This window comes from Eurosta solidaginis, chromosome 3 (genome assembly GCF_040869045.1).
Source record: "Eurosta solidaginis isolate ZX-2024a chromosome 3, ASM4086904v1, whole genome shotgun sequence".
NCBI lineage: Eukaryota > Metazoa > Arthropoda > Insecta > Diptera > Tephritidae > Eurosta > Eurosta solidaginis.
The window spans coordinates 41,360,893-41,387,428 of record NC_090321.1 but is presented as its reverse complement, the minus strand read 5'-3'; the positions used below and the strand labels follow the sequence as shown (position 1 = coordinate 41,387,428).

The window sequence follows — 26,536 nt, the reverse complement described above, 5'->3', positions numbered from 1 at the left end:
AACGTGCTCGATCGTTTCCTCCTCCAACCCGCACTTCTTACATTTGTCCAGTGTCCAGTCAGGATACCAGTCATGAGTACACAGTCCTCTCTACGGAGCAAGCTTCAAGGCATTCGCCCTTGTTAACTTGTTCATCTGCTTTTTCATTCCCATCTATTCCCTGTCCCCATTCTTTCCAGAGACTGCTTACACTCTAACACACTTTTAGATGCTGTGCTATGCGAGATTATTGCCTTAATTGCTGCTTGGCTGTCAATATAAAAGTTAACACGGTTGCAGCTATAAGCTATTCTCTTCCAGTGTTTCTACTGCTTTGGTTACGGCTAATACTTCCGCTTGGAAAATGCTTCAGTGATCTGGCAGCTTGTAGGATCTTTTTATTTCCGGATCAGCACAGTATACCGCAGACCCTACTCCTTCCACTACTTTGGAGCCAACTGTGTGCACATGTATCGCCTCGTTGCGCCAACCATCTACCTCTATTGTACTTGGCATACTAAAATAACTTTCTGAAACACAATAAACTTCACAACTGTCACTTATTGCTTGTTGAAGAGCTTCAGCAACCTGTACGATACCCATTAAAAGAAACGTAATAACAAGAACAACACTGTGATGTCACATTATACGATAATTTCTGGAATTTGATGTATTTGGTTTTGATATCAAACTCAAATCAAAGTAGTAAATTTATAAATGAATAAAATTTTACGAATTGATTCTATTTTTAATATATACGTACATATTTACATTGTTTTGCCTTTGCAGTTTTTTTGTATTTATTTTTTGTTTTGCAACAGTACAATTGATTGTTGAATATCAAGCAATAAGCGATGATACATCTGTGCTCATAACGCAAAGAAGAAACAATAATAAACCACTACCGTTCAATTTACTGCTCTTATCTCTCCAAAATCTAATACTGCCACAACATTGCTACTTGAGAACGAATTTAATTTATTCTCACTCAATTATCTTCCCAAGTTTTTTTTTGTTGTTAGTTTGTTCACTGTAATTGTATTGTGCTTTGGTCAAGCAGCTGACTGTAGCCTCCGTGGCGCAATTGGCTAGCGCGTTCGGCTGTTAACCGAAAGGTTGGTGGTTCGAGCCCACCCGGGGGCGCAACTTAATTTTTAACAAAAATTATTATAATTTTTTTTTTATTCATTATACAATTTAATAAAACACTTTTTAAACGGTTTTATTTAGCTTGAGTTGACAGGCTGCACGGCTGCATGCACGGCCGTTGTTAACGAATCTTGTAATTGAAATTTAAGTAACTTCCCGATAAACTACAAGCTTGAAACTTGGAATATAGTTCAGAACCCGATGACAATGCAATAATAAGAAAAAAATCGCCGCTAGGTGGCGCGTGGATCGAGATATTCACAAAATTCGCATTTGCGGTCCGATTTGGCTCATATTTGGAACACAATACATGCAAGAATAGAAATCGACCTGTGAAAAAAATCGCCGCTAGGTGGCGCATGGATCGAGCTATTCACAAAATTCGCATTTGTGGTCCGATTTGGCTCATATTTGGAACACATAATACATGCAAGAATAGAAATCTACCTGTGAAAAAAATCGCCGCTAGGTGGCGCATGGATCGAGATATTCACAAAAATCGTATTTGTGGTCCGATTTGATTTGGTCCATATTTGGAACACATAATACATACATGAATAGAAAGCGACCTATGATGCCCGATTTGGCTCATATTTACCTAATTATTTTCTAGCTTTTCGTATTTTTATTATTTCATGTAAGTATTGTTTTCAATAAAACCGTTAAACTTAAAAATTTTTTTTTTTATTATTTTTTTCTTTTTAAATCAAATTCTTGTACTCTAACAATGATAAATTTGATCTTTTGCATAATGCATAAGCTATCAATAAGTCTCAACTGAGGGGATCTACCTATGTACTGCCAAATTGCAGAGTCTATATGACACCCTAGGATTGATCTTTGTAAGGTCATCACAGTTCATTGGAGTGGGAAACGCCATCAAAAGTGATAAGTGATTAAACGAACCGATTATATCTGGGTCATCGCATCAAAATTTTTCCACGAGTGCGAAAATTTTGCAAGCTGATCAAAGTTGAAAGATATCTTCTACAGTAAACATGCATATGTTGATTCAAAATCGATAGACACTGCGAGTGTACTAATGCACCCCCAGCGCGTTAGGGGGTTAGAATATACCCGCGGTAGGTATGCCTGTCAAGAGGCGACTAAAATACCAAATAGATTCAAGGGGTTGTGTAGCGCAATCCTTTCAGGTTGCCGGCGCAATATATAGCTTCTCCAAACCCAATTGTCAACCTCACCTATACGTGGCGAATCCGGTTTGATTAACAGCCGAGGCTCTGGGGACCCCGAACTCCTCATTAATGTAGGGGGTGGGAGGGCGGTATGGCCTAGAAGGCCCCATGAACTCGATAACACTCCCCAAGGCCTTCGGGGAGTGCCGTTATCGCTACAACAACAACAAAAACAACAGCGCACTGATGCCTGCGACTCGCCAAATGGAATTTAAAAATGTCTACTTAGTATATACATCAAATATGTATTGATAGTCCACGATAAGAGTGCAAACCCTTTGATGGACATTATTGAGTCGGTTGGTTTTAGTCCAACGCATTCCCTGCTAGGCACTTCAGTCGGCTCCTTCTGGGCATTTCACTTAAACTCCTTTCTGAGCACTTCCTGACGTCCGCCTATCTAATACACATTTGTAATCATTCCTAGGTTGAGCTCTCATTTTAAAGTTTAGAACCGTAACAGTTGTCACTTCTTGAAATTATTTAATTTGTAGACTAAACAATTAAATATCCCCTCTAAAAACGTTTCAGGTATGAGCTTCAGGACCAACTCATGTGTTTTCAATACATTCTCTAATTTATTTCCTGTTCAAAGACAGAATTTATCGTTATTGGATTTCTTAACTGCATAAGAAATTTTCCTAATAATGTGCCCAGCCTGAAACTGCCGTAACTAGCTTTCGCTCAAAGCTTATGATTAACCGTAATCCGTTCAACCAAACTCTTTTCAGTAGATCTTCGAAATTTCTATAATGTCGCTTCAGGTTTTGGGTTAGGGTCCCGATAAGGATATCTGTTGTTAGATGACTAAAAGCATCTGTTAGTGATCCACACTTTAATCTTTGCTGCTTGATATCTGAGGCAATTGGAATCCGTTAGAGGTCCTCCAATATTATATATTGATGACCCTACCTCTATATAGCTAGTCTCAATGATTATCACCATTATCTTAAATCGAGTTAGGTTGTATTTCAAACTGCCACAGATATAGTGTTTATGCTCATTTTAGAATTTTGCAGATTAAAGCGCGGTATCCACATCAAAACAAAACGCTCAAGAAAAGTTTGGTATATATTTCTTGTGTGAAAAATAGTAGCAGCTGAGTAATTTTGACATTTCTTTTATCTCTGCAAAAAGGCGTCACTTTGTTGATATTAACATATTCGAATTCAAAATACACTTAGGTCAAAGGCAATAAACTAAACAAGAGAAAGGGAACACTAGAGCTTAAATAGAATTCCGAATTCCATTCAAAAATCGCATATATACAATCACGGTTATCCCTCGTATTTAATCGACTGTGTTCTTTCTGGGTCGTTGCTATAGAATATTGAGACACGCATATATTTTTTGGCGAAGCCTGGGCTCTATCTTTAGAAAAAGGTATCAAAAAGCGTATGAGTTTTCTTGAGAGGTGGATACTATTTGACAAACGAGATTTCTCTTCAGCATTTCTTGAGCGTTTTTTGTATGGAATTTTTCATGTGTTGTTATGGGAATATCGTGGTAAAAAGATTTTGAATCAATTATTTTCGGAAAAAATATTAGGAAAGGAAAACTAGTCCAACAATTTTTCAACATTAACTAAACTTAATTAATCAACATGTTTCCAACACTGTATTTTTCACAGCCATTTGCCTCAGCGCATTTCAAAACAGTTAATGGTCATGCACAGGTGAACTGTTTCAAATTATCATTTGTATTAAATTTTTTCAATTTCCTGCTGTTAAATTAATCGTCACTAATATTTGACCTAGCTGTTACATTTGCGGAAATTGTATAAGCCTTAGGGTTTACAGTTATTAATAGTCTAAATGGTACACAATATTTTTCGAGAAAAGTCAAATAAGCTGAACTTGTTTGAGGTGAGTTATGTGGTTGGAAGTTAAAGAGGTCCATATATTTTTGTTCATTGTGAATACCTGGTTGAGACAAATTCGTCCAACCAGACTCTTCTTAGTTAATACCTGCCAATTTCCCCGCTATCCCATATGAATTCAAGCAAGAGCGAATGATCCACATGCCTAACCCACGCAAGATACAAGAGCTTATTTGTACACCATTATAGAAGTTTCGTAGCGATAGCATTATGTCCGGTGAATAAGTCATAAATCGCAGATTTGTTAAGTTTGGGAAAGGTTTATATCCAAACATGGTCATAAAGACCCTGAAGCCTTACAATCGTTATTCTGACAGTGCATTTCTCGAATTCTTTCATGTTAAGGGCATCAAGAGCCTTACAAGCGTATATAAATCGTTATGCCTTCACAGTTTACGCAACCAAATTTTCATAAAGCCTTGGGCGAGTGTTTTTATCGCTCAAACAATAATAACTTAGGCCAATGGCAGTCGTACTGCAATTTCGTTTCTCTCGACATTGCTGTGCTCACGGACGAGCAAAAGAGACCCTCAGATGTCCTATGGACGCCAGCAAGTCTCCGCACTTCGGTACAGTTTCCAATTAGTTTAAATTAAATTCTTTTTTTTCAATCACTCTGATTCTTCAAAAAATATCGATATGTTGACATAGTCGCAGACTAAAATTGACCGGAAATGCCAACTCTAAAAAGGTACCTCATGTAAGCCATAAACCACAAACTATGTGGTTAGGCGATTTCGTGTTTTCGATTGCTACCTGCGATGAAGTATTATTGGACTTAAATTGTTGGCCCTCAACCGTCATAGTAAATCGACAATAACGTTGGCTATTAAGATATTAGCCATAAAGCTGCCTCCTTCATGGCTATTAGGCCAGTCTGGTAGATTCTACCTTGGCTTGCTTGAGGAAAGCGGGTGACCTTTTGCCTTTCTATTTATTTTAAAATCATCTGTGACGAGGACCGTAGACTTTCGGTCTAAAGCTAAAACGTGCTTCCATTCAAGTCTTTAAGGAGTTATTAGGGGAGGAAAAGTTTTCGGGAGAGGTGGGCTGGGCAGTGTAGCAAGATCACTGGCAGGATCTACTGTGTTGCCGTAAATATGAATCTTTGTAATTACAGGTGACAGGACTCACTTTGAGACCACCTTGACGTAACCATTCCCCCAATGTGATCTGTGGTAGCACACATAGAGGTTGTCGTTAAGTCTTGCTATAAGCGTAAGCTATGATTTGACAACCAGTGATTTCAAGTGTTGGATGTTAGCTGATCACTAAAAGGTTTCATAGTGGAGAATGTATGATACTAATTGGGGAGCTGCTTTTCTCAGATTTAATGGCATGACTTTTCTTGCTCACTTTGATGGATTTTCTTTTCATCAGATTCATGGTGCGAATTTAGTACAACGATTTTCCTAGCGAAATCTGGTAGGCGGATTCAGCACAAGGTGGTCCTTTACCATCAGCTGATTGCTTCTTCTTGATATTTTCCATACAACGCTTGGGTATAACAAGATGTCAGTTAGTCGAAAGCATTGTTAATTTTTTTTTTACTTGACATACTTCTGCATGGCGAATTGGGTTGAATTCGCTTTGTCATCACTTTATATAATTCGCCTTGGATGCTACAAAACAACACAAATTTTCGCTTAATTTGACATTCTGTTGTACTTCGAACTTGGGCCTGATTCGTTTTGCCATCAACTTGCTTTGCCTAAGGTGAAACTATAAAAAGTGCTAGGAAATCGAATTTAACCCAATTCGCCGCAAAGCGGAATGTCTAATTAAAGGAAAAATAGCGTCGATTTCGTTTTACCGAAAAATTTTGCTTGGATAATTACAAGAACAAGCAATCAGCTGATGACGTAAGACCACCTTGTACCGATTCCGTGGATTCGCCTTGTTCGGTCCCATTTTGTCTATAAGTGACTGTATGAGGTTCGTTAGCAATTTTTGTGCACGAAATCAATTTTTGGTATTTTTCTATTCATTTTACAAAAATATCCACTCTCTTTACAGCAAATTTTGTTTCGAGTTCTTGCTTTTTTATTTTTTTGGTTGCTTATTTTCGTCGTCAAACAATAAAAATGTGGTAAAATGTAAAAATAAAAAGCAATTTTAGAAGCTAAGAATAGAAGCGAATGAAAAAACACTTAAATTGAAATTGAAATTGCAAACGGAAGTTGGATACCCAAATACAAAAACGGCAACAGAAATTACGCCAGCAATTACAATGATGTGAACACCACCAAAAACAAAAAAAACACTGAACTTGCGCAACAGCCAACCAGCCGAACATGTTAAAAAAAAGAAAAAATATGAGAAAAATATGTACTAAAAGCGTCCAACTTTAACGCTCCCAAAGTCTAAATACACCAAGAGATTTAACTGAGTGCTGAATGTCAGCGCTAATGCCCTCCCTTTCCACCACATTCACAGCCAACTTCATTGTCGCTTTCATTTGTAATAGATGGCTTTTGCTGCATGTGAATTTGTGCTTAAATAAAATTTTTTTTGCATTCAATTTGTTTTTTGTGTTGCATTGCAGCATTTTAATTTTTTTTTATTTTGTTGAATTTAATTTCATTTTCATCCATTCTGTAGTCGCTCAACTCGCTCGCACACATTTGGTTGTCGTGTCGTCACGTCTCGTCGCATTTTTCGCATCGTTTCGTATGCAACAATCTAGTCTAAATCAAATAATCTCCTCCCCTCCTATTACCGCTGCATGTTACACTTGCACAAGCAAAAGCGTTGATTGCGCTGCTGCATCAACTGGCATCACGTCAAATTTGGATTCCTCACATGCCCCCAAAATCGTTTCATGCCAGTAGAACGAGTGTAAAATTTAATAAATGCGCCAAGTTTTGGCGGTAACTTAGTGCTACTTCAGACTAGTCAACCATTGCGTGTCACAACAAGTGCTGCCAAAATAATGAACAGCTTATCGGCGTATTTCACTGTTACTCGTTTCAACTAGCGAACCGTATGCGCCGGCATATTGAACACACTATTCAAAAGGTTTGACAGATCGCAATTGTTACCATTTACAATGGAGCAAAGTCTGTTGTGACTGTTGTGCCTGTACATAACTACTTGCGTTTTCTATTCAGGGCAATATTCACTAAAGTTCAGTGTGAATTAATAGTGCAGAGTGACAACCAAGGCGCATTTAATAGGAGGTAACAGCATAACAACAGCTGATTGTTTTCACAGCAAATTCTAGTTATTTAAATGTCAATGAAACGAAATAACACATTAAGCCAAGGCAAATCTTAACTAGGTGATAGAGATGCGAGTTCAGACCGAATTTGTCTTATAACACAATATCAAATTAAAATAAAATTTATGTTACATCGATTTTCCGACACCTTTGGTACCAGCAATCAGCTGGTGGTATGCCATTATCGTACTAAATTCGCCTTGTATATGAACTCATACTATCTTTTGATATGACAATCAAAAGTGCGCGAACGTGATTATCATCGCGCTTTGCTATCACCCAAGGCGAATTCAGCACAAGGTGCTGTTATTCCATCAGCTGATTGCTTCTACTTGATATTTACCATGCAATGCCTTTGTACCGCGCTATGTCACTTAAAGGAAATTGAGGCAAATTTTCTTTGCAGTTTACATTGTCTTTTGCGCCGAATTGGGTTGAATTGACCTTGCTATCACCCTGTATGGATTCGCCATGCATTCATTCCCTCTCTGTTGATCTAGCTATGTATGTCCGAACGAGTTTGAAAGCAATTGTTGACTTGTCTGAATTAGTACTTATGTTTAGACCAGTTTATTCTATAGCGTCGTATCTTCGCTTCAGAGTCAGTGTGTTTGTAGGCTTTTTATGTTTTTTGTTTTTAATAATTTATGCGCATACTTTTGCATTTCATGGGGGCGAGAAGCAAAACAAAATAAAAAAGCATATAAATTCTGGAATATGTATAAAATTTGCGAAGTCGAAAGTTGGCTTGATCTTGTGATAAGTAGCTGCTCGACACGGTGTATTGGATTATGAAATGAAAAAATGTGGCGAAAAGAAGTAAGAATTATATAATTTAGGGTTACCTCAGGCTTTGTTTCAACATGTCTGGTGATTCAGGATGCCAGCATACATTTTGAGATACCGTATTCTGTAACTACCTACCATTCTCTTAAATGTAATCTTAGTGATACAGGATGGAGAAACTTTGCTAACACATCTGAGAATAAAAGGATTGCCCATTAGGCTAAATCGAATAGCCATGAATCTGCATGATAAGATGCTATTTAGAGCTAAAGCGCACAGCTTTATCGTCTAAGTCGCTCCAAGAAAGAAGAACCGAAAGAAATTTGTCTCATTCTTGGCAATGTGCTCGTCTTTGCAGTGTTCAGATATACATCATTTGGTAAGCCTTTCTTCTGGGTGAAACCCTTTTTGCAGGAGAGGTTGCCTTTGCTTTCTTCTATATATTGCCATATACTCTATGTTATAGTCTCAAAGGTTCCAGCTTACAAATTAAGTCCATTCTACTAAATGAAGTAAAGCTAGAGTTTCTCAGGCCACCTACAGGCGCTGTATGATTTGAACACGTGGCTTCAATATTAGTAGGCGAAGGGTATTACAACGGGCTTTTCTTTTAGGGGACCCTGTGCATCGTTCACTGGCTGGTCTAATGTCAGTTCCAATGTTGAGTCTCTGGGAACTCTTCAAAAAATAATCACTTCTACGTCGGCAATTAAGGTGTGTGATACTCCCGACCTTCATAATTTACTTAATAAAACTGTGCCTCGTGTGACATCCGAAAAAACGAACGAAAGTTTATGTCAGATGGATTACGAAAATATTGCTTTCCAAAAAAATTAGGGAGTGGAGCTAATTCGAGAACGTGAATACTTAAGATCATTTTCACGGATGGCTGACCTCTAAGCTATGAAGCTTGAAATGAGCATTCCGAAAAAAAAACATTTGTTATGACGTTGTACCGAATACAGTTTCAATGACTGCTTCCGAACTGGTTCTAATCGTATGAAGAGCGGCATAGTTCGTATTCACATTTCCACCAACAGAGCTGAAGTCTGAATTATATTGTATTTAAAGCAATTAATCAAAGACTGTGAAAATTTTGCAACCGGGTCTGCGAAGGCGAGCAATGGCCTTTTAGTGGAATATCAAAATGTTAAGTGTCATTGAAACTACTGTGTGGGGACAGAAATAGAACTAGTACTAGTACAGTTCTGTGCTATTTCGGAGGGGGATTACACTCATACAAAAGCAGGGGCCAAAGCCCTTCAAGGTATTGCGGATCTTCGCGCATATTGGCAATTAGTTAAACCATCGATGATTCAGCCTAACATTTTTAATTCTGAATCTCCTGAGAAAACAATCATCAGATTGACAATAGAATTGATATGTAAAGTAAGTAAACTTATACAGATTTAACCTCACCAGCAATGGATGGAGAGAACAAATATCAAATATTTTCCAAGTTCTGTTTAGGTATTCGGTGTTTTTTGCTTAACACAACTCCTCCATACTAGTTTATTATGTAAAAAGGTATTCCCCTTCTGAAGATAGCTAAAATTTATTTCTTTAAGTGAAGCTTTAACTTTATATTTTGTAGATGCTCAAGGACTACAAAGTTTGACTCGTGAGTGAAAAGTTTTAGATTTCGATAACATTTTAAATATTTTTATGCAATGATACTAACAATATATAGATCAAGTAATAGAAGACCCATTGCGATGCCAAAAGTTGCTTTTCACGCTTCTTGAACGAATGTAATAAAATGCACCACCACATTAGCAGCATTTGGAAAAAAACTTATCATTGAAACAGTTAGTATTGTACTACTCAAAAGGGCTTTGTCATTGATTTCTGGGTCAACTGGTCTCTGCAGCTTCAGCAGTACCTCCTAAAAGGCATAGGTAGCATTTCTTCTTGTCGAACTGAAAGAATGTGTTCTTTAGTGTGCTAATTAAAGAGGATATACATTTTAAATATTTCTTTGAATAAAATTGCTCTTTAAGCTGCAGACATTGGTGAATTATCGGTAACCGTATCGGTAACCTTATAACAGCTGATTCGACCAACCTTATGGGAATCAATGCAATCGATTATTGGTGCCGCTAAGGTCGTAACCGTATCGTAGCCAACCAATTGGTTTTTGGTTTACCGTCGTAACGATAAAGAGCTGATTACGTTAGGGATACGACTACAGCGATTCGACATACGGCACCAATGACTCCCGCTTTAGGTAGGAGTTTGTATTAAGAGAATCACGATACTAAGTTTTGCGATGTCATTAGTTCACCAGATACCCTCGCAAGTTCAATCATCTTCGGGGCAAATAGATGAATCAATTAAGCAAACCCAATTGCACTTAGCTAATAACTATCAGTAGAGATGGAAACGGGTCGATCGAAGTTCCAGCGGGTTATAGCGCTTAATATATTCACGCTGTAAAAATTGCCCCTCGTAAGACACAACTAAAATCCAAAGACACGAACAGAAAGGTAAATGAAATCTTTTATTATAAGCTTTTATTTAGTTTCACTTGGCTGTTGTCTGAAATCAAATATTGCAAGTTAAATTTGATACACTTCCCGGTGTCCGATTGAGCTGAAATTTTGCACGCATGTATAACTCCGATGACAATGCAATATGACTTTGCGAGAATTCGATGAATTAATCGATAACAGAGTTAACGGTAAAGATTTGTGCTCACAAGCAATAATAGCCTAAGTCCCAGACAAACCCGGCCTAGCTACAGCGGTATGTATCCGTGGAGTCTGAGACTTAGGCGATTGTTGCTTGTAACCATAGGTATTTATATTGCATATTAACGAACTGCGAGAACCACGGACACAAACCGCTGTAGCAATTCCATGCCATTACTACGCGGGTATGGGATTCACCATGCCATTTTATATGAGACAATTTTCTTACCACGTGGTGAAACCCACACTTACTTCCATCTTTGTTTAGAGGGATGGTGAATAACCTACAGCGGCTCAAGAACGAAGGTAACTTCGCTTTGTTTGTGTATACAACGAACGTAGAAGTTAGGCTTTTATCGCTAAATGCTGCATACTTTTCTGCGCACTTGATTTTGTTTTACAGATTTTTGGCTATGGAATTTTAGCTAAGCGAAAGTTGGAATTTTATTTTAAAACAGATTTAACCCACAGAGCAGAGATCTGCAATGAGTAGTTGTAAACTGAACGCGACATAGGCAAAGTCACAACAAAATATGATTTTAAGTTAGTTAACACCGTTTGACACAATTTTATATGTGCTCACTGTCAAAAATGCTTCAACTAACTTAGTCACATTTTATTTCAGTTATGAATATGCCCCAATATATTCGGATCATGATCCAAAAAATCGTGTACTCATACTCAGTCAAGGTTATTTACACGTAGCGATTCGTATCCGCAATTTGGTTGAGAGTCTTTTTCATCCTGACACCGCGTTAGCGAAGATGCTGATATCCGAAGTGAAGCCACTTTTGGCAAACACATACGATACGTTTTCTCGAAAATGTGTGTATTCATTGTATGTATGTGTGTAACGTTTTGTTGTTGCAAGAACACGTGAACATGTGTATGCATATATATACAAATTCATTTGAATGAGTTGAACAAAGCATGGGGCGCATTCCAAAAGCACAACTGCTGCCGAAGTTGATTAGTGATAACTTCTTGGAACGCACAGTTGCAACTTTACGACAAATTAGTGAGCATAAAAATTGTCCGCTCCATTCACTCAACGTTTTTATCGATTGGTTTTTGACAGTTGGCTCAACGTGTCGTTTCAAAAGCACAATTTATTTATTTCAGCTGATAACTGATTAGCTGAGCTAGCAGTTGCGCTTTGAAATTTACCCATTGAATCAAACTTTTGCCTCGGATTTCAATTAAAATCAGTGAGCTGCAATTATTCATCTTTTAAGGTTATTAGGGGACTAACCAAGAAATGAGTATTAGTGCGTATGCAAACAAAGAATATGAAGCACTTATATCCACTAACACACATTTACATAGGCATGCTTCGTAAAATGAATAACCGCCCATAAGCCACGAAGCAGTTCAGTACTCAATTGACTTCATGGCGGAACGATACAAGGTGGCAGCATGGTTACATACTAAAAACATAAACAAAAATTCCATGTACTTTGTTTTTGTAAATTCGATGGACAAATGTCAAAATCGTACTGCGCCGGAAGTGGATGTATCAAATCAAATACAAAAAAGTTTATAATCAGCTGTCCCATGCTGCCACCTTGTACCATTTCGCCATGATTGGCTTATTGAGCAAGAAAGTCAACTGTGTTATACGAAAACACTAATTGGAATAAGTAAGACTAATAGTGCAATAAAATGAATAAAGTCATATCATTGTTCTGACGCTAGCAACACAACCATGTACACGAAACTAAAATGAATACAGCGCCAAAGTAAAAACTATGATAAACGAAGTATACAGTGTATTACACACGAAATCAAAGTGCTACTAAGTTAAAGCGACTATGACATCAGTTTATACTCAACAATGGCATATATGTATGAGACATATGTGTTACGGGGCACTCGTATGTATTTTCTATTTTATGTGCTAATCACTCATAGTATTTGTCTGTACTTGACTAAGTACACATTTAGACAAAATTTTTTGGCTCATGACTAAGTGCACTAATTTTATTAGTACTCAAAGCAGATCTCTGATTAAAATTTCATACGAAAGCAGACCAAACACGAGAATAGTTCGTGAGAGACCGTTGTCGCTTGTATCCATATGCAGTGTTGCCAGGTTAGCCTTTTCGAGGCTAGATTTAGCCTTTAGCCTCGAAATTTTGGGTTTAGCTTCGTGACTTTTTTCTAGCCTTTTTTACTCCGAATGTATTTTTAAAAATTTCTAAAATAAAATAATTTCAATAGTTCCTGTGAACACCTAATACCTAATAATATGAGTTCTCTACAAAAGATTAATTCTTTTTCTGCTGAAAATTCGTTGAAAATTTTAAAGCCAGATGTATTTTCTTACTTTGAAAAAGAGAAGTATAGTTATTCTTCAAGTCAAATAGCATTAATAGAGCTGCAGTGCCGAAAACTTATAACTATACAATGGAAAACCGTACACTCCACCATGGAATTTTGGTCGGAAGTCCGAGAACATAAAAATGTATTAAACGAACCTCCTTTTTTAGAACTTGTCGAATTAATATTTAGTTTTTTAGTATTACCACTCAGTAACGCGGAAGTTGAAAGAATTTTTAGTGGCATGCATGTTCTGAAAACTAAATTAAGGAACAAACTAAAAATTAAAATGCTTAATGCGCTGCTTAATATTAGATGCTGGTTAAAACGCTTATCTAAATGTTGTAATCACTTTGAAATTACCGATGATCTCATATCTATGGTAAATAGCCAAACTTTATACCCAGACTTAAGCTCTTCTGATTCTTCAGACGGGGAATATTTTATATAAATAATTAGTTTGTAATATTTTTTTTATGTATATACACATATGCAATCATTTAAAGTAATTCCATGCCATTAGAACAATTAGGACTGTGATATAAACTGTAAGATTTAATAATTTAGGTGTAAAGTTTTAATGTTAAAAATATATAATTATATACAATATAGAATTTTTTTGTCGCAGACGAAAAAGCCTAATTATCGTTTAAGCTTACAATGAACTTATAAAGTGTTATATTTCTTTAGAGTCAATTTATTGTTTACTTTTTAGTTAATTTTATTAACCAAAATAATAAAAGCTTATTTTTAAAAAAGTTTTTTTTTCTTTAATTTTATTTTTTACTTTTTAGTTCGTTTTATTAACAAGTAATAGAAGCTTGTTCTTAGAAAAGCTTTAAATATAAGTATAGGGGGTGAAACAAAAACACATATTTCAGTTACATCTGCGTATAATGCGTATTGGAATTTATTAGTTACACATTTTATGCGCAGCAACTTCAGAGGTGTATTTAAAGTTTAAAGCATTGTAAATATAAGTATTGAAGTCATGAGTCTGGGCATTCGCGCAATTTTAGTGATGTAAATTGCATGGCGCCAGCGCCAATGCGGTGCTAGCTCAATGGTAGCTCATTGACGAAATGACTCCAAGCGAATTTTTGACGCTACTTAGTAGTGAGTGCGTAGTACATTTTACTTGCGCTATTGAGTGAAACGACTTTTGTGTGTCAGGCACGAGTTTGGTGTTATTGGCGCTACTGGCAATGATGACACTGAGCTGTTGACGGTAGCGCTGGTAGTTCAGATTTTGAATCAGAGAAAGAATTGATGACCCGTGTGAATTATTATGGCTTTGGCCGTGTAAATTATTATGGTGTATTTGTATATTTTAGATTTAATGCACAATTAATATTTGTGTGTTTGAGCGGCCAAATAATAACAGTAGTATTGCTAAAGTGCTGCTTAGTTGATGGAATGTCGCTAATTTCCTAGCGATGATCAGCAGATTGTCAATATTTCGTTCAACGGACGCGCGAAATTGCCACATCTGCTCAAATTTTCCAAGATTTTCCATTCTTGATTTAACTTAAGCTGTTATGCCAATATTTTTCAGCCAGCTTTTTTCAAATAGGTAATTTTTCCAAAAGCAAAATAAATTACAGAAAAGATTACAGAGTTAAACAGCCTTAAAAATTCAGCTATGTTGGTTATACACAGAAATACAACAGAGGGTTGTGTCACCGCTTTTCGCAAGCGTTGAGATTCACCACGCGTGACACGCGTGATTCACCACGTCCAAATATCACAATCCACGGATAGGTACCGGCGGGTTTGTATGGGACTTAGGCTGTTATGCCAAAGTAAATACAAATCTTTACCGATAACTGTGTTATCGATTAATTTATCGAATTCTAACAAAGTAATATTGCATTGTCATCGGAGTTATACATGTGTGCAAAATTTCAGCTCAATCGGACACCGGTAAGTGTATCAAATTTAACTTGCAAGATTCCATTACAGACAATAAAAGTGAAACTAAATAAAAGCTTATAAAAATGGCGGCCACCGTGGTGTGATGGTAGCGTGCTCCGCCTACCACACCGTATGCCCTGGGTTCACACCCGGGCAAAGCAACATCAAAATTTTAGAAATAAGGTTTTTCAATTAGAAGACAATTTTTCTAAGCGGGGTCGCCCCTCGGCAGTGTTTGGAAAGCGCTCCGGGTGTATTTCTGCCATGAAAAGCTCTCTGTGAAAACTCATCTGCCTTGCAGATGCCGTTCGGAGTCGGCATAAAACATGTAGGTCCCGTCCGGCCAATTTGTAGGGAAAATCAAGAAGAGCACGACGCAAATTGGAAGAGAAGCTCGGCCTTAGATCTCTTCGGAGGTTATCGCGCCCTACATTTATTTTTTTATTTTTAAAATTAACTAAAAAGTAAATAAACTTAAACAAAAAAACTTTTTTAAAAATAAGCTTTTATTATTGGTTAATAAAATTAACTAAAAAGTAAAAAATAAATTGAATGTAGAACAAGTAAGGAAGGCTAAGTTCGGGTGTAACCGAACATTACATACTCAGCTGAGAGCTTTGGGGACAAAATTAGGGAAAATCACCATGTAGGAAGATGAACCTAGGGAAACCCTGGAATGTGTTTGTATGACATGGGTATCAAATGGAAGGTATTAAAGAGCATTTTAAAAGGGAGTGGGCCAAAGTTCTATAGGTGGTCGCCTTTTCGAGATATCGCCATAAAGGTGGACCAAGGGTGACTCCAGAATGCGTTTGTACGATATGGGTATCAAATTAAAGGTATTAATGAGGGGTTTAAAGTGGCCCTTAGTTGTATATGTGAAGGCGTTTTCGAGATATCGACCAAAATGTGGACCAGGGTGACACAGAACATCATCTGTCGGGTACCGCTTATTTATTTATATATGTAATACCACGAACAGTATTCCTGCCAAGATTCCAATGGCTTTTGATTTCGCCCTGCAGAACTTTTTCATTTTATTCTACTTAATATGGAAAGTGTCACACCCATTTTACAAAGTTTTTTCTAAAGTTATATTTTTCGTCAATAAACCAATCCAATTACAATGTTTCATCCCTTTTTTCATATTTTGTATAGAATATGGCATTTTTTTCATTTTTCGCAATTTTCGATATCGAAAAATTGGGCGTGGTCATAGTCGGATTTCGACCATATTTTATACCAAGATAAAGTGACTTCAGTACGTGAACTAAGTTTAGTTAAGATATATCGTTTTTTGCGCAAGTTATCGTGTTAACGGCCGAGCGGAAGTACAGACGGTCGACTGTGTATAAAAACTGGGCGTGGCTTCAACCGATTTCGCCCATTTTCACAGAAAACAGTTATCGTCATAGAATCTATGTCCCTACCAAATTTTACAAGGATTGGTAATTTTTTGTTCGACTTATGGAATTAAAAGTATTCTAGACAAATTAAATTAAAAAGGGCGGAGCCACGCCCATTTTGAAATTTTCTTTTATTTTTGTATTTTGTTGCACCATACAAGTCTATCCCGGGGCGATTATTGAGATCGTCGACTGGAAGGACATTTCGGCTCGGCCAAGGGCCAGGGCATGGGTTCGAGCAGTTCCAGCAGAACCTGAGAGAATTCTCAGGATGCTGCAACTGATGAACCCGGCTCTCCCAACGCAGGACTGGAGTGTCATCCAAGTCGAGGACGCTGTAGGACCTAGGAGACAGGTCGTGTTAGCCCTGAATAAGGAAGCTCTCGAGCCCCTTAGACGGAGCAAAGGAAGAGTGTTTTACGGCCTCGGCAAAGTCGTAATTCACGTATACCGTGGGGACGCACAGCGCGCATCCCTTTCGAGTGCCTCTTTGGACACGGATATTGAGGCACCCGAAGTGGAAGCGGAAACCTCCGACGCCGAAAGCCTGGTTTCCGCCACGTCAAATTGCGCAGGGGCTCTGGGCAATTTGTCGATGGAGGATGCTCTGCTGGATAGCGATGGAGAGGATCCCAACATCACGGTGATGGAGGCAGGGGAGTCTGAGCAAGCTCATGCTGAGGTTGCTCCAGATAAACCAACACAAAAGTAAGGCAGCCTCGGCTGCTCTCATCAGTCGCATTTCTAAAGGCGACGTCGAAGTGGTCCTTATCCAAGAACCCTGGGTGAACAACTCAAGGATTTGCGGATTGGGGGCCATTGGGTTTAAGCTCATCCGAGCTGCAGATGAAGTTAGAACCTGCATTTTAGTAAAGTCCGAGCTAAATATATTTCTCTTACCTAATTGTAGCAATGGTGACGTTACAGCGGTCAGCTTGGCAAGCGGAGGCACCCAATTAACGCTAGCCTCCGTTTACATGCCGTACGACGCAGAGGAACCTCCTCCGCAAAAGACGGTAAAGGATCTGGTGGCCGACTCAAGCAAAGGCCATCTGCTAATCGGGACAGACGCAAACGCCCACCACGTGCAGTGGGGTAGTTCCGACATAAACACTCGTGGTGAGTCACTTTTTGAGTACCTTTTAACAACTAACCTTGTAGTTTGCAATGTAGGTAATGAACCAACTTTTACTACTAAAAACCGTAAGGAGGTTATTGACCTCACTATTTGTAGCGAAAGCGCTTTTGGGTGGGTTAAAAAATGGCGTGTTCTTGAGGAAAATTCCTTTTCAGACCACCGGCATATTGAAGTAATGTTAGAGTTCTTCGTCGATCAGCCCATTGCGAGACGTAACCCACGTAATACAAACTGGGAACTACATAATGAGCTGTTAGCAAGCGAACTACCAGAACTGCCCCCACAAAGCCCCTCATCAACGGAGGAGCTTGAGGGTCTGGTAGAAACCTTCACATCGGCATTCTCAAATCCCTTAGAACAGACTTGTCCGTTGCCAAAACCACGCGGTAAGCGTAAACCTCACTGGTGGTCCCATGATCTGGATCTACTTCGTAAATCCTATAGAGAACAGTTCAACAAAGACAAATTCTTTGATAACGGGTCACAATGGCTAGAATAGAAGGACAAACTAAGGGCCTACAAAAAAGTCCTGAGACAAACGAAGAGAACTTCATGGAGAAATGTCTGCACTGGAGTCGATAGTGTCGTTGACACATCAAGGCTACGGTGCGTGCTTTCTAAGACGCAAACAGCTATTAGCTTTCTGCGGAGACCGAATGGTACCTGGACCAGCACAGAAGGGGAAACCCTAGAGCTTCTCCTGGACACACATTTCCCGGGAAATATGACCAACGCACCGGAAGTACCTGCAGTAAACCAAGCTGTGAATATACCCATCACTGAGGAGAGGGTGAGGTGGGCAGTTAAAAGTTTTAAACCTTTTAAGTCTGCTGGACCAGACGGGATTGTACCCGCTCAACTTATCTACTCTTTGGAGTTATCAGCCAACTGGCTGCGGCACATATATACCGCTTGTTTGGCTCTGAACTATATTCCGTGCGCATGGAGGAGCGCCACGGTCATATTCATTCCTAAGGCAGGCAAAGATTCTCACTACGAGCCGAAGGACTACAGACCATCAGTCTTTCATCCTTCGTACTCAAGACCCTAGAGAATAGTTAGCGATTTTCTCACTACAAGCATTGATAGGAACCTCATTTCGGGCTATCAACACGCGTACACCAAGGGTAAATCTGCGGAGACTGCGCTACACAGCCTAGTCCCTACTATAGAAACATCCTTGTTCGAAAAGGATTATTGTCTTGTGGCCTTCCTAGACATTGAGGGAACATTCAACAATACAAGTCCAGACGCCGTTAACAATGCTTTAACTGATCTGCACGTTAATAGACCACTAGTGGGACTGATTGATCAACTGCTCAGGGGAAGGAAAGTGCTTTCCTCACTGGGGAAGGTTGATATAACACGATTTGTCGCAAGGGGCACGCCCCAGGGTGGTGCCCTTTCCCCTCTACTATGGAACCTAACTGTAAACTCGCTATTAAGAGATACTAGTTGGGGGAGCGGGAAGGTTGTGGCATATGCTGATGACCTAGCGATTGTCTACAAAGGCAAGTTCCCTCAAACTTTATGCGCCTTGATGCAGGTAGCATTGCGAGAGGTTTCCCTGTGGGCTTCCCGATGTGGACTCAGCGTCAATTCCATTAAAGTAGAGCTTGTCTTATATACCAAACGATACAAAATACCATCGTTAAACCTACTAGAACTAAATGGGGTGCGCCTAAGCCTGGCAGATAAAGCCAAATTTCTAGGCGTAGTTTTAGACAAAAAGCTGAACTGGAAGGACAACGTTATTCAGCGACAAAAGAAAGCGTACATTGCATTATATACGTGTAAAATAGCCATTGGCAAAAAATGGGGACTCACCCCCAACACATGCAGATGGATTTATACCGCGATTATCAGACCCATACTTCTGTATGGGGTAGTCGTATGGTGGCCAGCCTTGAGCAAGGCGTCAAACCCAAACTTCTTGGGTAAAGTCCACAGATCCAGCATGATAAGCATAAGCGGAGCTCTAAGAACAACGCCTAGCGAAGCTCTTCAGGTCATTATTGACATCCTGCCATTGGATCTAGTTGGTCATCGAGCAGCGGCAACGTCAGCCCTGCGTTTAAAGGAGTTGTCGTGTTGGAACAGCAAGACCACAGGACACTCAAGTATACTAAACAAATACAGTTTTCTTCCTCCTAGCACGGCTCGCTGTGCGACCACAACAGTTGCGGAAACCAACTATACGATAAACATACCCAGCAGGGATGACTGGACGGAGTCGGATAAGTGCCTTTCTATGAGCAACAGCATTTCCATATACACGGACGGCTCCAAGCTAAATGGTAGAATAGGAGGTGGAGTATACTCAAGGGACCTTGACCTCCAGCTCTCATTCAGACTACCCGACCACTGCAGTGTATTCCAGGCAGAAGTTGCAGCCATAATGGAAGCCGCAGCTAGGATAGGGACATACAATGTCGGCAAAGAAATTTTTATCTTCAGCGACAGCCAAGCTGCCATAAAATCTCTGGGCTCCCACTCGTTCAATTCTGAACTAGCACTAAACTGTCGCCGATCTCTTCAAGAGATGGCTCAACAGAACCATGTACACCTCACATGGGTCCCTGGACATAGGGATATCGAGGGAAACTGCATTGCGGATGAACTCGCTAGGCAGGGTAGAACCAGGCAGGTTAGGTATGCCCCTGTCCACATGCATGCTATTGCTAAAAGAGCACATCTACCGTCAAGCCGACGAAAGATGGCTACAAACACCGGGGTGTCGAACATCGAAAGAAAACTGGCCTAAATGGGATCCTAAAAGATCCCGTCACGTGTACAGCCTAAGAAGGGATACAATTTCCACACTTGTGGGGGCACTAACGGGTCATTGCCTCATAGGTAGGCATGCAGAAAGGTTAGGAGCGCCTTATCGTCGTTGCTGTAGGAGTTGCAAAGAGGATGAGGAGGAGGACACGGTGCAAGTGCCCAGCACTAAGCGGAGCACGGAAGCGCTTTCGGGGAGCTCCATTTCTTGATAATCTGAGCCAGGTTGTGGAGCATGACGTCAAGGACCTGGTAGCTTTCATCAGGTCCTCAAAATGGTTCGAAGAGGAATGGTAACGGTGTTTTTTTTTCGTAGAATCACAACGGGCCTAATATTACTGGCCTAAGTGTGCCCTCGGGCAGCCACCCTAACCTAACCTAACCTAACCTGCACCATATTATTACTGGAGTTGCATGTTGACATAATTTACTTATTTACTGTAAAGATATTCAATTTTTTGTTAAAATTTTACTTCAAAAATTTTTTTTTTTAAAGTGGGCGTGTTCGTCATCCGATTTCGCTAATTTTGATTTAGCTCATATATAGGAATAGGAGTAACGCTCTTGCCAAATTTTATCATGATATCTTCAATGACTGCCAAATTACAGCTTGCAAAACTTTCAAATTACCGCCCGTTGTCCAAAATTTTACTAATTTTCTATTCTACATTATAGGATCAACCCACCTACCAATTTTCATCGCTTTATCCGTATTTGGTAATGAATTATCGTACTTTTTCGGTTTTTCGAAATTTTCGATATCGAAAAAGTGGGCGTGGTTTTAGTCCGATTTCGTTCATTTTAAATAGCGATCTTAGATGAGTGCCCAGGAACCTACGTACCAAACTTCATCAAGATACATACCTCAAAATTTACTCAAGTTATCGTGTTTACGGACGGATGAACGGACATGGCTAATAAATTTCTTTTTTCGCCCAGATCATTTTGATATATAGTAGTCTATATCTATCTCGATTAGTTTATGCCGTTACGGATTACCGTTATGCGAACAAAGTTAATATACTCTGTGAGCTCTGCTCAGCTGAGTATAAAAATATAACACTTTATAAGTTCATTGTAACCTTCAACCAGACCTGTAAAGAAAAAGTACCAGTACAAGTACAAGTATCAGTACCTCAGTACTTCGAAAAATTAGTACAAGTATAAGTATTGTTGAAGTACAAGTAAAGTACTTGTAGGTACTTTCGAAGTACTTTGATAAGTATTGAACGGTTTTGAAGCGGATCAACCAGCACCCTTACGATCACCTAACTTTGACAAAATGGCTGAAGAACAGTTTTACGGTGTTTTAGTGATACATCAACAGATTTCAATATGCTTCAGAGTTATCCTCTTATGAAGGACCTATCACTCAAAATGAATACGTCCTCAGTTTTCTCCGACCCAGTAGAGCGTTTATTTTCCTTAGCAGGCATAGTTTATAGTCCTAGAAAGCAATAAATGACGGGCTTTTCGTTTGAAAAGCTAGTACTAATGAAGGCAAATACAAAACTACTTTAATATTGTTAGCTGTTGTACAATTTATACTTATTTAATATGTTGTTTTACTTCTTGATGCTTTCTAATATGAATTTCACTCATATTTTGCTTTTCCATTTATGAATCAAACTGACATATTTTATCAGAAAAAGTACTTTCGTGTTCTTGAAAGTATTTCGTAAGTATATCTACTTGTACTTTCGGATTCGAAGTACAAGTACTGTTGTACTTATACTTTGTACTTAGATTTGAAGTACTTGAGTACTTGTACTTGTTTGGTACTAGTACAAGTATGTACTCAGTACTTTACAGGTCTGCCTTCAACAATAATTAGGCTTCTTCGTCTGCGCCAAAAAAAATCCATATTGTACATAGTTATATATTTTTAACATTAAAACTTTACACCTAAATTATTAAATCTTACAGTTTATATCACAGTCCTAATTTTTCTAATAAAAGCGTGTTACATTGTGATAGCAAGAAAAGGAGATCCTAAATGTTCTTAATTATACCATCAAAATTTAACACGCTTTTATTAGAACAATTAGGACTGTGATATAAACTGTAAGATTTAATAATTTAGGTGTAAAGTTTTAATGTTAAAAATATATAATTATGTACAATATGGAATATTTTTGCCGCAGACGAAGAAGCGTAATTATCGTTAAAGGTTACAATGAACTTATAAAGTGTTATATTTCTTTAAAGTAAATTTATTTTTTACCTTTTTAGTTAATTTTATTAACCAATAATAAAAGCTTATTTTTAAAAGTTTTTTTTCTTTAATTTTATTTTACAATTTTAAATCAGGCGTTGAATTTCCCGCTTTATATTCACAAAAAAGCGCGGAGAATCGCAAAGAAATCAACGACTCAATCGACACACATTTCTGCTAAGAGCTGTACAAAGTTCATAACAAAGCTAATGCATACATACATACATATGTAGCTGACAAAACAGCATTCTAGAAATATAAGTACATAGGTATGTATGTACATAAATAGTAAAATAATAATAGCACAAACGTTTTGTTTAATAATAAAAACAACAGGAAGATCATTCAACTTTTATCAGCAATGGGATTTTTATTGTGGGACAGTTGTTACCACCGGCTGACATTTTCTTAGAAAAAACGGTAAACAATGAATGAGAATATACTCATGTATGAGAGAATGAGCGAGCAATAACTGAGACAAAACTATCGCACAACTTGTATAACGAGCCAAAGCACAAAACTAAAAATGAGAGAAGACAAAGAAAAAAAGCAATAAAAACAACACGGAAGCGCTGAAACTAAATCACGTGTATACAGTTAACCGAACTCTGGCATTCATCTGCTTGCTTGCCTGGCGTTCGCCTAACACCTCCGCACACCCTTTTGGCAGCTAACACACACAGTCACACACCGTACGCTTTGGCCCACTGACTGAGTTGGTCATATACATAACAGCAAAAGAATTTTTGATTGAATTCTCGCAGCCAAACTGACTACCTCCGTCCCTCGATGGCGCGGTGGTTTGACGCTGGTCGTTTGAGCAAGCGACGTGCGAAGCGACAATTGTTATTTTATTATTTTTATATGAAGATGATGGGGTCTGCGTTTAATGCAAAGGTGCCAAAAAAAAATTGAGCCAAAAGTGGAACAACCACAATCAACTAAAAGCACAAATTTTGTGTCACTACCAAACCGCAAATAGCAATGCAGCAACAAAAATATTGAAATAAAGTAAAAAAAACTGCAAACATGCGAACGTATGATAAAATATTATAAAAAATATGAAAATATGCCCAAAAACTTACATACAAAGTGTTAACAATCAAAAAGAGATGAAGGAAAAGAAGGAAGTAAAATAAATAAGAGATAAAAACCGGACAAAATATCTACTGTAAAATATCTACTGTAAAAAATATCTACTGTATTCAGCTTTAAACAAAAAAAGATCACTCATCGAGCGGGAACCTCAGTACAAGTTTGCTGACTTTTTGCTTTTGGAATCATTCAATAGACAAAACGTTGTTGTGGAAGCTCAACGTAGGGGAGAGGGAAAGAAGAAAGTCGCAACCGCACTTTATTAATGTAATGGAATGCTCGCCCTATATCTCTCTCTCTCTCCCTCTCTCTCTTTAGGTATTTACAGCGATTTTCTAGTCCACCCACTACAGTGGGGGTAGTTTAATGGACAGTCACAAAAAAAAAAAAAAAAAACTTGATTCAAACAAGTAAAGGTGTCTAAGTTCGGGTGTAACCGAACATTATATACTCAGCGTGAGCTTCAATTGTACATTTCATTTCAGATAAATTACTTTTCTACATAACACGTGGCACCGCCCGTTTAAAAAAAAATGTCTCCCCATTTCCTCTTACAATAAAACTTGATAAGTGAAATATCACTGATTCAAAACTATTTTTTGCTAAGTTATCGCTTATTATTCTAGTCTACGACCCTTTTAAACTTGTTTTATATCTAAGTTGCCATGGTCTTTAACCGATCCCGTCCATTTTTACTTGAAATATTTTGTGCTATAAGGAAAATATGTGTACACAATTTCATTAGGATATGTTAATTTTTCTTCGAGTTATGGCTCCCGAAACAGAGAAAATTTCTTAGTCATAAAAGGGTCGGTGCCACGCCCATTTTCAAAAATTTTAGTGTTTTCCAATTTAATGTTATAATTAAATTTAGAAAGTAAAATTCTATTGATACAAAGCTTTTTTTCGCTAAGATATAGCTTATTATTTTCGTCCACGACCCTTTTAAAAAACGTTAATATAAAAGTGGGCGTTGTCCTTAACCGATTTCATAAATTTTTCGTCAAAGCATTCCTTATAGTAATGACAACCTCTCTGCTTAACGGTTTTTGATTTATGATTAATAATATTTGTAAAATTGATTTTATCACAAGTGGGCGGTGCCACGCCCATTTAAAAAAATTTTTTTCAAATTTTTATCAAGAGTCTCAATATCAGTCCACATGTCAAATTTCAACATTCTAGGTGTATTATTTACGAAATAATCAGGTTTTTTGTGTTTTCCAAAATGTTATATATATAAAAAGTGGGCGTGGTTATCATTCGATTTCGCTCATTTTCAACACCAATCTATTATGGGTCCAGATAAGCTCGCGTACCAAATTTGGTAAAGATATCTCAATATTTGCTCAAGTTATCGCGTTAACGGATGGACGGACATGGCTCAATCAAAATTTGTTTCGATACCGATGATTTTTATATATGGAAATCTATATCTATCTCGATTCCTTTATACCTGTACAACCAACCGTTATCCAATCAAAGATAATATACTCTGTGTGCAAAGCACGCTGAGTATAAAAATTAGACGGCTATGCAGGCTATCAATGCCTAGCATAACGGGAGCCCTGAAAACAATTTCGACGGCAGCAATGTATGTCATTCTGCACAATCCACCTTTAAAACTGGTGGCGGAGAACATATAACAACTGCAATCAGACTAAATGCCTAGGAAGAGCTTGAGCGCAGACCATACGGCGACAATAGCACAGTTATCAAATTTTGAACGTACAGACTTCCCGATTCCGATTTTGCTCTTATCCAAGTCCAACTCTCACTATTGATCTTAATCTTATCCTTACTCCTTACCTTCATGCTAACCTCTTTTTACAACTTAGTCTCAAACCATTAACCTTATTCTTACTTTTACTCGCACTCTCCATCTTCCTCTTTTTCTCTTTTTACTTTTCCAATTTCCTCTACTTTTTCTTCTTATTTCCTTTTATTTTCTCTTTGTTTTCATGACCTCGTTTCGATTGTGGAGATATATCTAGTTTTTTTTCTACGCATTACATTACTAAGGTAGTAAAAAAGTGGCAAAATAGTACCAACAATTTTTCCTCCGTACTACTTTGTAGTTCATGACCAGATTTTGAGGGCCGTCAAATTTTTGTTCTTGTACTATTGACTTCACCTGTCTGGTTTTATTGCGTAATGTAAGTCCACAATGGGTGTACACATAAGTCCCATCACTAGCAGCAAGATTATTAGCTGTAAAATCTCACTAGTTATTAGCCATCTTCATCTATAAATATCTCCAAAATTTCTTCATAACCGCCACTGGAAAAAAATGTCGGATCAAGTATGCGACATATGTATCTATTCCAATATCGAAAATTTCGAAAAATCGAAAAAGTGCGATAATTCATTACCAAATACGGATAAAGCGATGAAACTTGGTAGGTGAGTTGAACTTATGACGCAGAATAGAAAACTAGTAAAATTTTGGGCAATGGGCGTGTCACCGCCCACTTAAAAGAAGGTAATTTAGAAGTTTTGGCGGCCACCGTGGTGTGATGGTAGCGTGCCTACCACATCGGATGCTCTGGGTTCAAACCCCGGGCAAAGCAACATCAAAAATTTTAGAAATAAGGTTTTTCAATTAGAAGAAAATGTTTCTAAGCGGGGTCGCCCCTCGGCAGTGTTTGGCAAGCGCTCCGGGTGTATTTATGCCATGAAAAGCTCTCAGTGAAAACTCATCTGCCTTGCAGATGCCGTTCGGAGTCGGCATAAAATCATGTAGGTCCCGTCCGGCCAATTTGTAGGGAA

General features: G+C 38.2%; 1 protein-coding gene and 1 non-coding gene across 11 annotated transcripts in view; one reads left to right on the top strand and one right to left on the bottom strand.

Annotated features, from left to right (window-relative positions):
- The window catches only part of LOC137243612 (ecdysone receptor-like), a 641,164-nt gene that overhangs the window by 529,492 nt on the left and 85,136 nt on the right, over positions 1 to 26,536 (bottom strand). The window lies entirely within an intron of this gene.
- On the top strand, positions 1,049 to 1,122 carry TRNAN-GUU (transfer RNA asparagine (anticodon GUU)). Its single transcript has one exon. It is a non-coding gene; the product is annotated as a tRNA-Asn (tRNA).